General features: G+C 46.2%; 1 protein-coding gene across 2 annotated transcripts in view; it reads right to left on the reverse strand.

Moving 5' to 3' along the window:
- Window positions 1-18,226, reverse strand: part of sema6cb (semaphorin 6Cb) — a 204,217-nt gene that overhangs the window by 154,451 nt on the left and 31,540 nt on the right. The gene's annotated exons all lie outside the window — the stretch shown is intronic.

The following is an 18,226-nucleotide window of genomic DNA, read 5'->3' on the forward strand; positions in this document are numbered from 1 at the left end:
CAGCAGCTGAGTCCTGACAGACGCAGCTCTGATCTGATCACCTCTGCAGGACGACACACACACTGCAGCAGCTCCACACTACATTTATTCCACATGTTAGAGACGACAGATGTTCCTGTCATGAGACATCGTCACACACAGCTGAAACTAACAAGAGTCTCATCATCGACCAGTCTGACGATCGTTTTCTCAGTGAATCTTCTTCTTGTTTGGTTAATTACAAAATAAGAAGACTGTGGCACATGTCCAACGTGACGTTCTCAAACATCTTGTTTTGTCCAAAGAGATTCATCTCACTGTTGCAGAGGAAGAAATAAACCAGGAACACATCCTCACTGTGACCTCGTCACATGTCCACGTTTGGTCATGGACTTTCCACGTCCACATATGGCGTCCAAGGTACCCTGGTTGTGTTGGTTGTTGACGTTCTGGGACGCCGTGTCAACTTCAGCCTGTTACATGCATTGTCTGTTTTCAAAATACACTTCTGTTTTCACAGGAAATGTACAGTTTGCATACAGTCTCTTTCAAAATAAAAGCACTACATTGATAAAACGCCTTGGATTGACGTTTTCTTCCATCAACAACACACACACACACACACACACACACACACGTGGTTGGGTTTAGCCAACACACACACACACACGTGGTTGGGTTTAGGAAAAAGAAACAGGGTTTGGCTTTACTGTCATACAGGAAGTGAACGTCAGTGGTTGTTGGACCCATCCACCACCACACCTTAACTCTGGTTGTTGTCCTGTCGTGTTTCCCGCTGACACCACTGGGCACTGTTAACCAGTACCACTGACCGGCTGTGTATCATGCTAACGTGACAGGACATTTTATTTTGTCGGTGTCTGACGCCACTAAGCGCTGGTATGAACGACTTCAGGTGAGACCAGAAGGTTTTCACATTTTAAGAAGCTGGAATCAGAATTTTGATTTTTTTTTCTGTTTGTTTCTTTAATAAAACTGATTAAAAACAGCTGATTAATTTATTGGTTAGTAACGACTCAATTAATCGAATCCTTGTTGCAGCTTTGATCAGAGACTGTTGGTCGTCAGGGAAACCAGATGAGGTGTTAGTTGTCACTAGAGCTGGGTGATATAAAGATATCATATCTTAGATTTTGGATATTTGTGTGATGATGAGGCAGAAATGTGTTTAATCCCTCATTTTAAGGCTGAATTATAACTAAGTGATGTACATTTATCAACTTACCAGACTAGCTAGCTCTAGATATAATATTCAGGACGTGCGGCCTGACCTCTGACCTTGTCATGGATCAGAGGAGCGGTGCAGCTGCAGAGGTCTGACTGTGATGAATCTGAGCTGAAGGTGACATGTTAAACGTGTTCATCACTGTGGCTCTGACGTAATGTCACAAACCTGTCCTTAGTTTTAACATCTTCGCTCTTCATATAGTGTTTACATCTCTTCCAGGTGTTTGCAGGTTTCCAGTGATGCAGCAGAATCTTCTTCCTGCTGTATTAAACTTTGAGCACACAGATAAAGTCCTGAGGTGTGTTTGCTGCCAGATTTTATTAAAAGGCAGAGCAACAATAATAAAACTGAGACAAACAGCAGCGTCAGCAGAACACAGTGATGTCTCTGTGTATAATGTGACCACAGCAGTTTGTGAAGGTGTGAACGACTCTCTGCATTAAAACATTAAAATGAACAGACTGAGTTCAGCTGTTGTTGCTGAGCATAAATAACAAGTCTTGGCGTGCGCTGTGGCGCTGTGGTTAGAGCAGTGCTTGGACGGTGACCAAAGCTCTCTCTGCATCCAGCGCCAGATTATAGACGATCATCAGTTGATCAGTTCATCCCTCTGTAAATCATCTGAGCTGATAAAGATCAGTTTCAGAGTTTCTCCCAGCGTTTAGTCACAAACCTGCTGAGTTATTAATGCCGGGGGTGTGAGAGAGTTCACTGACAGGAAACACAACAATCCAGAGTTTATTCCTGGAAATATCGCCGAGCAAAATTGGGTACAGAGACGGAGGCTGCTGAGAGACGACGAGTCAGACGAGATGACCATCTGGTCCTCGCAGTCACTGACCCCGACTGGTTCCTTTAAATAACTCCCGTCTGTACGGCCTCGCTCCTTCACAGATCCTGGAAGAAGAACACGGAGCAGTCGACACCAGCTGGGAGCTCGATTACTGACACATATTGTTAGTGTCTGCGTGTGTGTGTGTGTGTGTGTGTGTGTGTGTGTTGATCACGTGCACAAGCTGACTGGTGTGTGAATTAGTGAGGCAGTGACGCAGCAGTGAAATGTGGCGAGCTGTGGAGGCTCGCCGTATTAAAAGACCGGACTGAAGCCTCATTCCTTCAGAACAGGAACAGACCCAGATCCTGTCCACAGATCCGTCCACAGATCCTGTCCACAGATCCGTCCACAGATCCATCCACAGATCCTGTCCACAGATCCTGTCCACAGATCCGTCCACAGATCTGTCCACAGATCCTGTCCACAGATCTGTCCACAGATCCATCCACAGATCTGTCCACAGATCCTGTCCACAGATCCATCCACAGATCCTGTCCACAGATCCTGTCCACAGATCCGTCCACAGATCTGTCCACAGATCCATCCACAGATCTGTCCACAGATCCTGTCCACAGATCCGTCCACAGATCTGTCCACAGATCCTGTCCACAGATCCATCCACAGATCCTGTCCACAGATCCGTCCACAGATCCTGTCCACAGATCTGTCCACAGATCCTGTCCACAGATCCGTCCACAGATCCTGTCCGCAGATCCTGTTCACAGATGCATCCACAGATGCGTCCACAGATCCTGTCCACAGATCCTGTCCACAGATGCGTCCACAGATCCTGTCCGCAGATGCGTCCACAGATGCGTCCACAGATCCTGTCCACAGATGCGTCCACAGATGCGTCCACAGATCCTGTCCACAGATCCTGTCCACAGATCCTGTCCACAGATCCTGTCCACAGATGCGTCCACAGATGCGTCCACAGATGCGTCCACAGATGCGTCCCAGTGTGACACCTCTGTCAAACGACCCAAAACCTCTCCAAACCTCTCCATTACTCTCTAACGAGCCTCTCGAGCTCAGAGTGTCGTGCGTTCTGGCATTTTCAGGCGTTTCTCAATAATTAGAGCTGGAGGTGAAGCAGCACTCGCTCGCCTCTTAGCTATTTATTCTTTGGTGCTTGGGGAGGGGGGGGAGTCACCGCCACTGCATTTCAACACAGCGCCTGTTGCTGCTGCAGGCGGCTGTAGCGTCACTTCGCCTGAATCACTTCTATTAATGCTGTATAAATAAGTGATGTAGGATCAATGAGCTGAGCGCCGGCCTGAAGGGACGCTCCAGGACTCTGTGACGGAGTCACTGAAATGAGAGGGCGGCTTTGTTTTTAGGGATTCCTCAGAAAACATTCCCGCTCTCGCTCCCAGAGGATCCGCCTCTTAATTGAACCTTTAAGCAAAAGAGTTCATAATTCATGAAGCTGCTGACGAGAGATGAAGAAATCACACGTCTGTCTGTCTGTCTGTCTGTCTGTCTGTCTGTCTGTGCAGCGAGCACCTCGACCTGTCCCCGTTTGTGTCTTTCATTTTCCCCTCTTTGTTCTCTGTCATCATCATCATCATCATCATCATCATCAGTGGCGGCGTGGCATCAAACCTGCTCGCAGCCTCTGAAACACTTAATTGACTTTTCATGGCGGCGAGCTGTAATCAGCTTTTAATCACCGTTTTACATCCTGTTTTGATATTGAAATGAGCGGCGTCAGCTCGCAGAGACAGAGGCCTCTTCAGAGCCTCGCTGTCACTCACTCACCACACACAGCGGGCCACCTGACGACGACGCCACCTGTGGACACCACCACCTGCGGACTGACGGACATGTCCGGGCTGTCAGTGACCGTGACAGCCGACAGCTGTGGGACGTTGCTGCTGTACCCACACAGACACTTTACTGACCTTCAGCTCCGTCTGACGAACACGACTTCAGAAATCATCATCAGTCACGTGATGCAGAATTCTGCAGCGATCAGTTTTATCAGTCGTCATTTCCTGTTTGAGTCAGACTTTCATCACACTCATCGTTTTCATGTTTGCAGCGTCGTGTATTTAATGTAAAGCTCTACAAACTCTTCTGTTGTTATTTTGTATTTATATTTAAACTGATTTTATTTTTGTTTATTTTAATTATTATTAATAAGTTATTTTGTTTTTTTTAAAAATTACAAAATATATTTTTAATAAATCATTTCTTTTTTATTTGTACTTTTGTATCAGCAGTAGGTAAATTCATAATGGGTCAATTCATAGTTTCGGTGCCGCCCTGCCTGCGTGAGGAGCACGTGACGGCGTCCTCACTGAGGTGCTGCAGCTCAGATGTGTGAGGTGTTCACACAGACAGCGTTGCTGCTGCTGCTGCAGAACTGTCGCTGCTCTAACGACTGAATTTCCACAATTAAAAGCCGACACTTTGTGGTCATTTATGAAGATGTGCAGTCACTGCATCGTCATCAACACACTGCTGCACATATCTTACAATACAAACTGATCAGTCCTCTCAGTTTAGTGCAGCTACACTGTGTCACATGGAGCTAATAAACTTGGTACGACATCATGTTTGATGTCTGCAGACTGTACGATGACAGCATCACTGAATCACAGCTTCACACACTGAGTGATGCTGCAGGGTTATTACTGCTCCAACACAGAGGGGACATTAATAACATTATCATCATTAACAGAATCAATAAACTGTCTGAAAACTATTATTAATAAGTTCAAAAACCTGTTGTAGAGTCAGTGTGAAGGGGCTCATGTTGTGTGGTCTAAACAAATAAAACGCCACACTTGCACCATCCTGAGTGTTTTCCAGGACACACTGCTTCACACACACACTGCGTCACACACACACTGCTTCACACAAACTCGTGTCCAGTGTCTGAAAACCTCCCACTGAATATTCTCTTCACACCTTAATCCAGGTGAAGCTACAGTCCAAGTAGCAGCAGAGGGGCGACAATGAAGGGTCATTTCCAAACCGCCATGTGTGACCGCTGCGCTCCAACGGCCTGACGGTCAGCTTCAACGCTCTCAAATTGATTCCTGCACTTTTATGAAGGCAGAAAGACTCAAACACTCAGACTGTGGAGAAGAAGGAGCCCTGCACGAGCTCAGGGAATGGAAAATTAAGGGAGCACTCCCTGGTGTCAGAGCAGGAGAACCGGTTTGTTAGCTGCCTGTGGCGGGAGCCTTCAGCCAGGCAGGTAGCTGATGACACCTGTTTCCACCTGCTGGCAGCCGTTTCCTGCCTCCTCCCTCTGCGCCACACCTCCACGCCCACATCAAACACACACACACACATTTATCATTGTGAAGGAAGCCAGGCTGTGTGATGGAACGCTGCAGCACCAACACAGTGGTAACAGTTGGTCGCTCTGCAGCAGAGAACGTTTCCGGAGCCTTCGGGTTACTACGACGGGCCGGTCGCCACCGTGGTCCCGTTTAATGACTCATTCCAACAGCAGAAATAAATGCATGGTTTCCGCAGGAAGACACAGAAGCTTTATCAAACTGCATTCTGACCACAAACAGGCGACAGATTGATTCTATTTTAAAGCTCCGTGAGTCACCGCTTCTTTTCAGCGTTTACAGAAAGAGCTACAGGGAAATAAAGAGGCGTTTAAGACCCCCTCCAGACATGTTCCACACGTAAAAATACTCTGCTTTAAATCACAACATGGCCTTCATTACCTCATCACAAACACCTCCTCATCCTCCTCCTCTTCCTCTCAGAAACATCCACTCATCATCATTATACTTGTGTTTTTACATTTCAAAATGTTTAACGACACGATTCAGGAGCTGCTGCTGATCATTTCATTATCAATTATTTTAACCATGAATCATTTAGTGAGAAATGCTCAAAGTGACGTCTTTAAATTTCTTCTTTTGTCCAACTGACAGAAAGAAACACACAAACTCTTCATGTCCTGTCAAAGACACAAAGAAAAGACACAAACTCTCAGTTTTAAGCAACACGAAACAACAAATGTGTCACGTGCGTGTTTGAAAAATGACTGAAACAATTTTGATTGACTAATACAAGACGTCTCCTGCTTCACACTCAGTGTGTCTGCATCACATGGTGTCAGTTACATGTCAGACCATGACTGGCTGTAAAATAAATCCTGCTCACATGTAAAGATGTTGGATGAATTAATAACCCGGAACATAATGATGTGTGAATTCATTTTGACACAAATAAATGTTCAACATGTCAAATGTGTTTTCATTCAACAGTTTTTCACTGCAGCTGTTTAAAAGAAATTTGGACCGAACATCAATAAAACTGCTCTGATAAAGAAATCACAACATTTCAGTCCATAAAGAAACGTGTGTAGTTCAGAGTGACCACAGGAAACACACAAACTGACATGGAGAAGTGTTTGTTTGCTCAGCATGAGGAGAGCTAGCTAGTGTTAGCTGTTAGCTGTTAGCAGCTAGCTAGTGTTAGCTGTTAGCAGCTAGACAGTGTTAGCAGCTAGTTTATGTTAGCTGTTAGCAGCTAATGGGTGGAGCTAACAGCTAATGGAGGTCACATTGAGTCACATCATGATGCATTCAGGCTCTATTCAGTAAAAATGAGTGTCGGTTGAAGATAAATGGTGTGTTCAGGGTAATATTTTGGTTTGTATAAATACAAATATAAAGGGAGACTGAAAAGAACTGAGTGACTTTAAAACAGTCCAGTTATTATTTATAATGTAGATTTATTTGTTTCTCTGGAAACATCAGGAGAATAAATAACAACTACTAAATAAACAACATAAAAACATTTGTAAATAAAAACATCAGTATCGGCCCAGAATTTCAAAATGTGTTTGTGTGTCCCTGATGGGTGACACACACCATCTGTATTTAGATTAAACAGGAGAAATGATTTCAATGGTTCTGATATTAGGAACACACACACACACACACAGGTTTGGCTCAGAATTCATGATCTATCAGGACGGAGCTGTGATCAGACACAGACACTCGAGCAGAGTAAATGACTTGTGACACGTGGTGGGCAGAGGCAGCTCGAGTGTTGACGACTCGATCTGACGGGTCTGAACGTCCTGTTTGTTTTTCAGCTCTCAGTGTTGACAGGAGGCCTGGGGCAGAGCGCCGGACGCCGCCTCAGCAGAAGCCTGCTCGACAGGCCGGTGTGAGCGTAACAGATCTGACGCTCTGCACTCGGAGCGGCAGAGTGTCAAGTCGCCATGGAAACGGAGGCGGCTGTTTGGCAGGTTCGAGTGGCTTTTGGTTTGAAACACTTGTTCAGTTCAGGGGCTTCAGCTGCGGCGCTACTTCTCTCACCATTATGAACAAGCTCCAATTGCACGGCGCTCCCTTCCTCTGATCATCCTCCTTTTTTTCCTTCCTCTTCTTCCTCCCCCAGCTCAGTGAAGCAATCATCACAGCCCCGCGGTGCGAGAGCGTCTTAGCTACGGCAGATAAAGGCTGGGAGATTGTCAGTAATGACGGGTCCACCAGCGCTGAAACTTCCCAGAGCTGCTTGTTTCAGCAGTAATTACGACGGGGGAACGGCGCACCGTGACTGGCTCTAAAAAGCTTACCAAGCCTTTTGCTTGTGATGCCATGTCAAGTTTTTTTTACAGTAGGAGAGTCAGTCGGAGGAGTAACGTGGCTTAACAGCTAAAGGTGTGAAACAAAGAGGTAAAAGGAGCGGCAGTGGCGGTGGCGGTGGCAGTGGCAGCAGCGGCGGGGAAGAGTCGGTGAATAGGGATGAGATTGGATCATTGGAGTTCGGTGTTCTCCAATCACAGCTCTGTTGAAGAAGAGATGACACAGGTAGATGACAGATGATGGAGGAGGAGGAGGATGAGGGGCGCTGAGAGGCAGCGAGGAGAAGGAGTGATTGAAAATAACCACAAACAGGAAGAAAGCTCTAATAAAAATCCTCGGCTGTGCCACAAGAAAAAAAATGAATCTGTCATCTGGGCTCCTGGTGCCACTTTGTGTGAAGCCGGCCCTCAGTCATCACCTCCTTCACCCTCTCATCTGCTTCCTCCTCGCCTCCTGTTCTCATCCCTCCCGCCCACTCAGCCCCTGATCCCTGAGACGCACGTGCTCATGAGGAGAGCGCTTAACCCTCCTCTCCACGCATCAGCCCTGCCGAAGGTGTGCGCTGATGTGGAGAGAAACTCCACGTACCGACGGCAGCCGTGGAGACGGCGTTCCACTTCTTCATCTCACAGCCAGGCAGAAATTGGATATTGAGTGCAGGGGCGAGGCCCGCTGAGGAGGCCTGAATGAAGATGAACACATTTCAGACACCCACACACATGTCGAGGTACGAGCCGCTCAATATTATTGAAATTGGTGGGAGTTAGGGAGGCTCTCGGGACGGAGGGGGATTTAGTGAACGTGTCCACCTGTGTCGGCGACCATAGACGAGTCATCCATCATGGGTCAGTCACACGGGCAGAGCTACGGGCCGAGGGCGGTCCTGATAAAGGACGACTTAATTCAAGTCAGTCGGCTCAGCAGAAAAGAAAAGGATCAAGATAATTACATTCATCCAGAGCAGCTGCTCATTTACAACTTCATATGGACAGAAATATATTTATATGTTTATATATCTATATACACCTTTACACAGCCGACCTCCGTCCAGCTGACGGCAGGTTTTACTGTCACAGCCATGAACTGACCTCTGAGTAAAACTGTTGATGGCTGCAGCAGAGATGGGCAGCGACAGTCAATTTAATATTTAATATTTAACAACAATAAAAATAATGGATCTGATTCTTAAACAACCGACAATAAAAAGATTTACGCGCTGTGTGCCTGAAACCTTTGGCTCACATTTTACTCACACTACAGATCACATCTGAGAGCAGTGACAGATTGATAAAGAATGTAGAACAGAAAAAATAAAGATTTGGGCATCAGTATAAAACACACACATATTATTCTGGGATGTAATACTGAGAGATGCAACTTAGGCTTCACTGTACACGTCACTGTGTGGGAATAAATGCAGCTCAGACGTTGGCACGTGGACGTTTGCATTCACGATCTGGAAATGTGTAAAGACACAGAAATTTTGTGGAAGTGAAAGATGAAGCGAGCAGCCAAAGCAGTGTTCTAGCAGCCAAAATGGACGACAGAAGGAACAGATCGCTGAAATGACTGGAATATTCTCACATAGCTGTGAAGACTGCTCTCTGATTATGGATTTCTAAGGACGTCCTGCACCGGACAACTGATATCAGGAGGTGAGAACAACAACAACAACAACAACAACAACAACAGTTGTGTCTTTTCAAAGAAAAAAAAAAGTGATTACATGTTAAATGAATCCTGAAGTTGTCGAGTGCTCACGCCCTGCCAGCCTGCACAGACTGATTTAGTGATGAAACAGTCGATTAATTGATCAGTTGTTTGTGGAGAAATCAGAAACTATTTTGAATCAGTGAGTTATTAATGTTTGGATTCTTTTCTCAGTTTGATTCATAAAATATATAAGTAATGGACGAAGTTGGTGTGAAGACTTCGGCTGTCACCATCTTGGGTTTCTGGAGCCAGGAATGACCATATTTGGGTGAGAGGGTGGAGCTGCGGAGGAGCCAAGGACACTATCAGCAGACAGCCTGTCACTCATAGAGGCCCCGCCCCTTTAGTCCAAGTTATGACAGGGCGCTCGACACTTCTGACAGAAGAAGGTGTCGCGCTACATTTTTCTTTCATGTGTGACCTGGAGAATTTTGTTATGTCGCAGACGCCATCAAACTTTGTCGCACAGCGTTTGGTGGTGTTACTATTGTTGTTATGGCGACAACAAGAGTTTTAAAACGACACTGACTCTGACCTGCGTTCAGCGTCTCCGTCCACAGAAGCAGCGTCTGTCAGCTGAGAGGACACAGGACAGTCAAACTGTCTCCACCAGGCTGACTGACAGCAGACGTTTACTGAAGCTAAATGTTTCTGCTCCACGGGAAGAAATCAGTGTTTGTATTTATTGATTATTGGTTTTATTCCCCGCCCACCACAGAGAGTGAGGGGAATCAATCAATCAATAAAAACGTGCAGGGGGTCTCTGGTTACCATGGAGACGACTGAAAACTTTCTCAGCAACCTAAACTGAAAACGCTGCACGACTGTTTAATTTCTGTCGAGCGACATTCTTCAAAAGCATCGAACACCATAAATCAGCCGTTAGTGATGTTTAACTTCAACAAAATGTAAACAGGTGAGTTCATGAGTGTTGAAATGATCTACACACTTACACACTTATACACCACACTACACTTGTGCTGCATGTTTTTGTGACTGTGAACACAGAGTTAGATTTCAAAATGTTCCTGACTGTCAGCCGTCCTCCTGCAGCTCCTGTTAATGAGTCCATACGTCTGTGAGAATCAAACATGGGGATGAATCCCTGCGACTGTAATACCTGCACCAATCAGAGAGCAGACACATTGATTTCTTAAAAGCAGCGGGCATCAACTGAAGCACCTTCATTTGTCAGCGGCCGGCACCTCAATAAACAAACTCTATTACAGCCGAGCTGAGCGCATTTACATTCCAGCAAACAGCTTGCAATTACCCGTTTAGATGGCATACGTTGGCAATTAATACAGCAATCTTGGTTAATGCCCCACCTAGGGAATCAGCAAACATCAATTAGAAGAAATAAGAGAGGCTCTCAGATAAACGGCCTCCTGCTCTGCTGCTGTCGCTACATGATGCAGGCAATAAAAATAAAATAAACCCGAGAGTCAGAGACACTGTGGTGGGTGTGAAAACTGTCTCTGCAGCTGAACCAGCTCGGCTCACTGTGACGGCCACACCACGGAGGAAACCACCAGCTCCTCTGATCAGACCGATCAATAACCTCAGACTGCATCAACTGTGCCATAAACCACCAGCTCCTCTGATCAGACGATCAATAACCTCAGACTGCATCAACTGTGCCATAAACCACCAGCTCTAATGATCAATACAGTCTACACTATAGTCTCCACTGTTCTGCTGCCAATCAGACTGATCAATAGTCCGTTTACGCCATCTTGTCTCTGCAGCTCAGTGGACGATGAGTCTGACGGCCTGGACAGGAAACCATCAATAACCTGCTGCAGGGCTGAACCCAACACTTACCATCAGTATTGATTAATCAGCTGATTATTTCCTCCATCGATCATTTGATTGATAAAATGAAACATGTCTGTGCCACGATCAGGAGCTCAGAGAGCTGCACACACACAATCACAGTAACTTCAGGGCAGAAAACTGTCGCTTCACAAACATCAAATCAAACGACGCTGAATTAACGCTGCATCAATGAGCTCATTATTAGCATCCTAAATATAAAGGTCACCAGGATGATCAATATCAGTTAATGTTCACACTGCAAAGTATTTCCATAAAGTTACAACATGTAATATTTCACAATAAGTGACATTATTATCACGTCACAGGCCTTTACTGTGATATTTAACCATATACAGAGTTTTACTGTGAAATTCATGCAGATAAATAAAATAATTTTACAAAAGTATTAAATCACAGTAAGATTACAGGTAAATACAGTAACTCTACAGGAGCATATTTCTAAATCACAGTTACCAAATGTACATAAACTGTGAGGTAAATAATGTAATTTACAGGAACATGCTGATAAATCACAGTAACATGCAGGCTGTGACATCACAGTACACAGCTGTCATGTCACAACTATTTACTGTAAAACTTACACAGTAATTTCCTGTGAAAGTGATGCTGCTAGTAGCCAATAATTTACTGTAACTGCACAGTCAGATATTTTACAGTGATTTTACAGTAGGATCTTTAAACGTTACAGAAACAGCTGAAAATAACAGACAGAAACAAGTTTTACAGTTTTCTGCCTCAAAGTGACGGCTGCTGTTAGCGTGACGTCTGATAAGCGTGACGTCTGTTAAGCGTGACGTCTTGTAGTCATAAAGCACTAAAACACAGCAAACGAGACGTGACCTGGAGCTCTGAGAATCTGTCTCAGCCTCAGTGATTAATAACTGAGAAACTAAACAAGAAATGAATGAAGACCATCAGATTTAACTCCTAACAAAAAGACATGTGTTCATCAGTCGCAGCTCTGAGGCAGGTCTGTGACGTCAGCAGCTGAGGCCTGCGCTGCGCTCAGGACAAAGTACTGCAGGTGAACACACTGATACCATCTCCATCTGAAGTCAGCGACACTAACGACACAAAGTTGAATGAGCGAGATCAAACTCGATCACAGCTGCTGCTCAGAAAGCCTCCGCTAATGACATAATCCTCCGTGTTGAGCTCCAGCTAACTAACCTTTACACAGGGTTACCCCGGGGTCAGCCGCCCAACGGCTTACTGACGTCTCAGTGTGTGTGTGTGTGTGTTTCTGAGCATGGAGGACAGAATCATGTCTAATCCCAGACCCCAGGGGTCCACTCACAGTAATCACCTTGTTGCACGTGCAGATGATCTGTTGAATAACTCCAAGAAAACTCTGCAATCAGGTCTCATTGTGATCAGTGTGCACGTGACTTGTTACAGCTGTGAGGACACCTGATCACTGACACATACCTATAAACACACTGTATGGACTCATCCAGCAGTGTGTGTGTGTGTGTGTGTGTGTGTGTGTGTGTGTGTATCTGCAGAGGCTCCGTCCTCTGAATCAGGTTTAATATTGTTCTGTGTTCAAGGTGTTTCTGGGCTCAGGTGAGGTCAGGACTTAATAAAACGGTGGTGATCAGGTGTCTGACTGTAACCAGCACATGGTCAAGAGGAAGCTACCAGAATCACAACACCGAAAAAACTGCCATGGTTGTGTGACTCCGCCCACCAGCTTCAACACCACAGTGAGCTGAGTGAGTGACATCTGTTAGAATATAACGTCCGTCCAATCAGAGACATCTGTGACAAAACATTAACAATAACTGGACCCAGTATCTGGACGGAGTCATCAGTGCTGAATCTCTGACAGGTTCAAGGAGCCCAGATCTTCAGCACCCAGACGTCCTGAGTGATGTGACGTGACGAGGCCTCGCTGAGATCAGTCCCAGCCTGAAACAGACTTCAGAAGCTTCTCGTCTGTTTCCTGTCAGAGGACGAATCTGTCAGACTCACTCTGGTGATCGACCTTGCAGTGAACTGTGGATTCTGGCAGCACATTGTGAAACAAACACTGAACTACAGCCACTTCACAGTTACACTCCTCCACCAACCAGCCAGAGGACGGTCTGCGTCCACGTCTGTCCTGAGCGGGGCCGACCTCAACGCTTCAAACCTTCCATCGTGGTCATCGACCTCCAATCAGCACGGTTCATATTTTAACAGAAAGATGAATCAACACATCATTTCACATCAACACTGTTTATGGACAGAAAACATGATGTCACAGAGACTTTGACCTTTGACACCAAACACTTATCAGCTCATTGTTGAGTCTCACTGGATGTTTGTGTGGAGGCGTTCCTGAGAATAAGTTCTGGCGTCGGCGGTGCAGAGACACAAACTGCAGATGTGTTGGTGTTCAGATGTGATAAACAGGAAGAGATACTACATGTCAGCAGTGATTTTATGCTGAGTCATGCTTCATCTTTATGTGCAACAGCTTGTTTGATGATATTTATACTTTTCTGTATTTCAGCAAACTGTCTGCTGTATATTTTTATGAAACCATGAAGCCGTGCGTACACCAGACCTCACAGCTCCGTCTCTCCCATCAACTCAACCTCTCCCTGGAGACGACCAACGTCTTCGTCACCGCAGGAGCAGCAGCAGGAGAGCCGAGGTGAGGCCTCACAGTCTCTGCTTGCGGTGGAGCTCATTTTCCCCCACCTCCTCAAGTCTCTGTATCCCTGGAACTTTGAAGTCCAGCCAGCAAAGAGCTTTGAAAAACCCTGCAATCTGCCCACCATGACCAGGCAGAGGATTAGCCAAGCCCTGCAGGACCGAGTGGAAAGAGGACGGAAGAGGGCTGGAGGAGGAGTGGCGCCATTTCCACAAGGGCCATGTATGTGGGAGCAGCTCTCCCTGCGGCCTGAGCTGTGGGGGATTAACAAGCTACTAAGGAAGCAGAGAACAGACCTCCAGCCCCTTTTTCATGAGCTCCACAGAAACCAATTTACAGCCTAGGACCGAAGGGGGGGGGGGGGCTCCTGCTTCAACTCAAGTCTTTGTTGTGTCGCTCACTAAATCTGCTTTTGTGGGACGGAGGACATTTTCAGGAAGCACGCATCTACAAAAGCTTTCAATAATTGATGGAGGAACATTTCAGTGGTCACAGAGAGGAGACGCAGCTCAGCTCCTAATCTCACCATCACTCTGATACCATCAGTCACGGGGGAAGTCACCCTGGAAACTTTGTTTTCCCCTTTGAGATTATTCAGCTTTTATCCGTCCTCCGCTCCGCTGTTTGCCGACACTTTGGGCTGTAAATATTTCATAAATGCTCTGCTCTCAATGCATTTTCAGTCCGTGCATTATCCGGCTCTCCCACACCATCACACAGCCCAGTATAATGTGCTCGCCGTGCTGCTGCTGTAAATCTGGATTACTTTAGGCAAACAGGTGAGAAGAGAAAGGCTGTTTCACCACAAAGGAAGACGGGCAGGTCTCACCGAAGTGTAACTGAGTATCTGCAACATCTCAGGATCTGATCTGATGGCACTATCAATAATACAGACTGAGCTCAGCAGTGAGGAAACAACAGGAAAAGGCCCGTCCATACGCCGCCGCCTCGCCATCACTGCTCCTCAAGTAATGGGGTCTTTTGTCTTGTGTGTGACGTAGAGGAGCTGGAGGACTCTGCCCTTCATCCCTTTGTTGTTACACAGTCTCTTGTGGAAACAGAAGATTGGCCCAGAAGGCGTGGGTGTGCCATGAAGAGCCAGGCGGCCGTGCAGGCACATCAGACTTGAGCGGTCTTAATAAAGCTTCCCTCTATCCACCCCAGAGATCTCCTCACCCCAATTATACGCCTGACACCTCCACCCTCCTCCATCTCCTCTTATTTCTCACCCCCCCACCCACCCACCTCACCATCTAGTTCCCAGCTCTGATCACAGCTCTCCCTTTGAAGCTCTCAAAGCCCCTGAGGCTCGCACACATCAGACTGCTGGTGGCGTTTGCTTCACAGTCCGCCGCCGCTGCCGCCGCCTGAATTGCATCAGGAATGTATCTTTGCTGGTATTGACAGAAGACCGCCACTGTTCAGCTCCTGACCACGTCAACTTCACTCCAACGTCACACACAGACGGTAAACAACAGTGTGTCTACTGTCTGGTGGGGCCCTCTACATATCTGTGCCCAGGGGCCAAACTGTCTCACACTCCGCCCATGGCTGAGGCTCACAAGAGCATCGGTACACTTGAGATAATAATAATGAAGCTGATAGGCCGACATATGTTTGAACTGTGAGTGAGGAGTTTGCCTCGCTGTTACACTGTGACGCTGCACAGTTATTAAGTGTTTGATAACACACGAAGGGTTCATGGGAAACACGTCATCATCCATGTTGTTGTTGTTGGTGGTGTATTTGTGTGGATAAACCAGTTTGTCTTTGCCCATAATGAGATGGATTCATGTTTATGTGTATTTTAATTCTTGAAAAAGAAAAAAGATTTGTCGGCCCCCTGCAGTGACTCTGAGGACCCTGTAGGGGCCACGGGCCCCCAGTTGAACCCCCTGGGTGGAGACAGACCAGATTACCTGTTATTAACACAGAGCGTGATGCAGCGCCTGAACGAGTCCATCATGTTTCAGATAAAGCTGCACTGACTGAAGCGGAACTTTCTCCTGTTAATAAAACCCGTGTTGTTTACACGCCGCGGCTCACTTCCTGTCCAACAGTGTGAACCAAAACAATCCAAATTACAACACGCCACAAAAGGTTAACTCCTCTGATGAGGTGCACACAAACAGACTGAGCCCCACACACACACACACACACACACACACACACACAGCAACAGCACAGAGACATGTTGGGGCAGAGCAACAGACTGCGGCAGCGGCTCTGTCGTTGTCTCTCCTCTCTGTTTTCAGACATTTCTGCTGGTTTTACCTTCAAACGCCTTCAAGGTCACAGCAGGCCGGCATCTGGCCAGCCATCTGTTTCCACACATCCCACGAGGCGTCCTGTCATCGGCGCTCCTTGGCCCTGTCCTCTACTGTCCACAGTCAGGCTCACTGGGGAAAAGCCCGGCCAGACACAATAACTTCTGCCTCATGCTACAGGTTATTTCCCCTCCAACTCCCCGACCAGTCCGCCGCACAGCTCGCCTCACACACAGCTCGCCTCACACACAGCTCGCCTCACACAGGTGGACGCCTCATTAGTATGCAGCACACTCACCGCTTCATATTCTGAGTTGTCAGGTTTATTTGTGTTGAACTCTGCAGCCTGTGCAGCATATGGCACCTTCAATCCTTAAAAAAGTGTGTTCACACACAGAAACACCTGAGCAGAGGCTCCGCCCACTGCTGCACTGCTGCACTGCATCTCTGTGTGTGAAAGGTTTCCATCTACGACATCTACAACTGTCTGTCACACCTGCCTCAGGTAGATCTGCCTTAAAGAAACAGTCAGCAGAGACTGTATTAACAGCCAGCTTCCAAAAACCAACTGTCTTTGTCATGACGAGTCTCGTACAGCAGCTGAGAGACTTCTCAGAGACACTAAAGAAAATGAAGTGTTAATCTTTACAGTAGCAGCTGTACAACACCACACACACACACACACACGACAGTAACATCGATACGAACACATGATTATTGTAATAAATAATAAAGTAAATAAAATAACTACGACGCTTAAAAACACACGAGGAGAAATAGGAGTTGTTTTGGTTCAGAGATTATCCTCAAATGTTTCCTCTCTTCTCTCCTTCTTTCCTTTCATCCCTTCTTCTCAGCTCAGTCTTTTTACCTTTGTATAAAACCTGTTTTCTATAGTCTCTTCCATCTTGTATTCAATAGTTGAGTTAGCGTTTAGTCAAAGTGCTGCTGCTCTTAAAGTTCTAAAAACCCTTCTCAGTGTGCAGAGAGCAGCTGAGGTGCTCGCTCAGGTAATAATCACTCAGACGGCCAAATGATTGAGCTCTGAAACATGCTAATGTCTGTAGCTTCTCTCATGTCTGTCAGACACTGCGGCAGGACCAGAACATGTGGGTTTATTTCTGTATGTAATGATGAGATATTATTTATGTGTCTGTCAGTCTGCTCAGATCTGACATCTTCATCACAGTGAGAATAAACCTGCAGCTTTATGTGTCATTCATCCTCCACAGGTGTGAAACCTGTCTGAAGCAGTTTGATGTGGATTTTATGATCGTCACATAAATAAATGTGTGTGTGTGTGTGTGTGTGTGTGTGTGTGTGCGTGTGTGTGCGTGCTGATGATGCTTCATCACAGCAGGGAATAAATACTTTACCGAACACCCTGAAAACACGATCTGAAATATTTATCTAGAGTTACGTAACGTAACATAATCTGGCAACATAAACAGGCAACTCAACAACCATCATCATCATCATCATCATCATCATCAGCTGAGCCTCACCATCTTGAGACCAGTAAAACACAGAAATAATCTGTGCAACAACAACCTGATCCAACACACAGAAAACTGTCTCAAACTCTTCACACGTTTCACGACCAACAAAACACAGACAACATCTGTACATGTTACAACAAGTCATGAGCAGGAAATATGTGCTTAACCCACATGTTTAGAGGGCTGTGATCATGTGACCACTGACAGGACTGACAGGAGTAAATCAGGAGGCAGGTTGGGACGTCTCTCACGAGACTGGTGCTCAGATCTGTGTCAACTAAAGTTCATCCTCACCATGTGTCTCCTCCTAACCCTCTGTCACTGTACACTCACTGTACATGACGTAACTCATGGGACGCTAACTAAGGATGTGACATCACAAACGGTCAAACACTGAACAACAACCCAACATCTCATGAAGATCAGTGAGGACACTTCCTGTGTTTCTCTAACTGAGCTCATTTATCTCTGTTTGTCCGTCGCTGGACACAAACTCTTTATATCAAAGACTGAGACGCTCCTGATGTCTGATTACAGTCAGCTGATGAGTAACTGAGGAGACGATGTCCAATTATAGAAGCACAAAGCATCCAGTAATGAAGTGACAGTAGACATGGACCTCACTGTG

This window comes from Epinephelus lanceolatus, chromosome 10 (assembly GCF_041903045.1).
Source record: "Epinephelus lanceolatus isolate andai-2023 chromosome 10, ASM4190304v1, whole genome shotgun sequence".
In the NCBI taxonomy this organism is placed as follows: domain Eukaryota; kingdom Metazoa; phylum Chordata; class Actinopteri; order Perciformes; family Serranidae; genus Epinephelus; species Epinephelus lanceolatus.